The sequence below is a fragment of the Spermophilus citellus genome, assembly GCF_964194105.1.
Source record: "Spermophilus citellus genome assembly, contig: SCAFFOLD_426, whole genome shotgun sequence".
Lineage (NCBI taxonomy): Eukaryota > Metazoa > Chordata > Mammalia > Rodentia > Sciuridae > Spermophilus > Spermophilus citellus.
The window spans coordinates 41,299-42,766 of record NW_027672849.1 but is presented as its reverse complement, the minus strand read 5'-3'; positions in this window follow the sequence as shown (position 1 = coordinate 42,766).

Here is a 1,468-nt window from a genome sequence, read left to right as displayed (position 1 = left end):
AAATAATCAAAAACATACACAGGTCAAGTCTTCCCATGCAGGAGGTCAGGAAGGTTTGTAGGTCTCAGATTGTTTCAGAACAGACTTGGGACTGATAGAACTTTTTGTGATATTTATCAGGCCCTCTCAGATCAAAAAAAAATAAAACTATTCTTCCAAAATTCATTTTTCCAGCAAAGGGTTCACAGTCATGGTCTACTTATGGACAAGGGAAGGTATCTGCTTTAGGTAAGCTCAGTAAGAAAACAGCCCATATATCATTTAACACTTTTTTTTTTTTTTGCAACTTGGAATTGAACCGAGGTGCATGTGACCTCTGAGCCACATCTCCAGAACTATTTTTTTTTATTTCAACACAGGGTCTCACTAAGATGCTCAGGGACTCACACAGTTGCTGAGGCTAGCCTTCAAACTGAGATCTTCCTGCCCCAGCCTCCTGAGCTGCTGGCATGACAGGTGTGCACCAACTCACCTGGTTTGATAAAGATCTTACAAATAACAACTGAAGTTTCATCTCCCTCAACCTTATTTAGGGTTTTTTTCCCAACATCAACTAATTTTTGGAAACTCAGGAGAAAATAACGTGGGATGACACTGTGAGGGGTTATCTGACCCTGTGTAAACATGTCCTCGCCTTCCCCAGTGTGGATTGGAAGAACTGGATTATTCATTTTTTGGTACTAATGAGAATCACAGCACTGATGGTGCATAGCCATTGCCCACCAGCATCTGGACCACAAGGTGCACGGGATCCTTCTTCTGCATTTTACCATACGAGGAGGAGATCACGCAGTCCACAGAGTACATGACTGCAAAGGAACCCATGAGGAGCAGGATGGTCCTAGTGGCCCTCTGCTCTGGGGAGGCTTGTGCAATCCTACTGGTGCTGTGAAGGTGCTGGCACTGCCTCTTATGCCTCCACAGGAGAGCCACCATGTACCCACTGGAGAGAGCCATGAGCCCGAGAAGGAAGATGTCCCAGAGTATTCCTACCAGGGAAAATAAGATCCTGTAATAGTAACCTGAGGGGGAAACCCTGAAGGATTCAGGGGAAATCCAAACATCTGATGTGTCATTGGAGTGACCTTCAATAGAGACAAAAATTCAAACATTAATGAACATGTTGAACACCCAGAGAAGGAGAAAGCACAACAGACTGTGCTGTGGGGATGTGAGCTTGAACTTGACCAGAAAGGAGCTTCTGGGGCTGAGGGTGGTGGCCTGCAGGACACTCAGCAGGCAGGTAGTGCTGACCAACAGGCTCCTCATCAGCCTGTACAGGTAGATGACTGTTTTACATGTGATGTCATTCCAAGTATCCTGAACCCCCAAAATGTCTATATCCAGGAACACCCTGATTATGAGCATCAGCAGATGAATCAGGGCCAGGCAAGCGATGGCCAGGTCCATGGGCCTGGTCCTGCACTGGACAAGGAACGTGAGGATGTGAAAGAGGAGGAGGAAGACG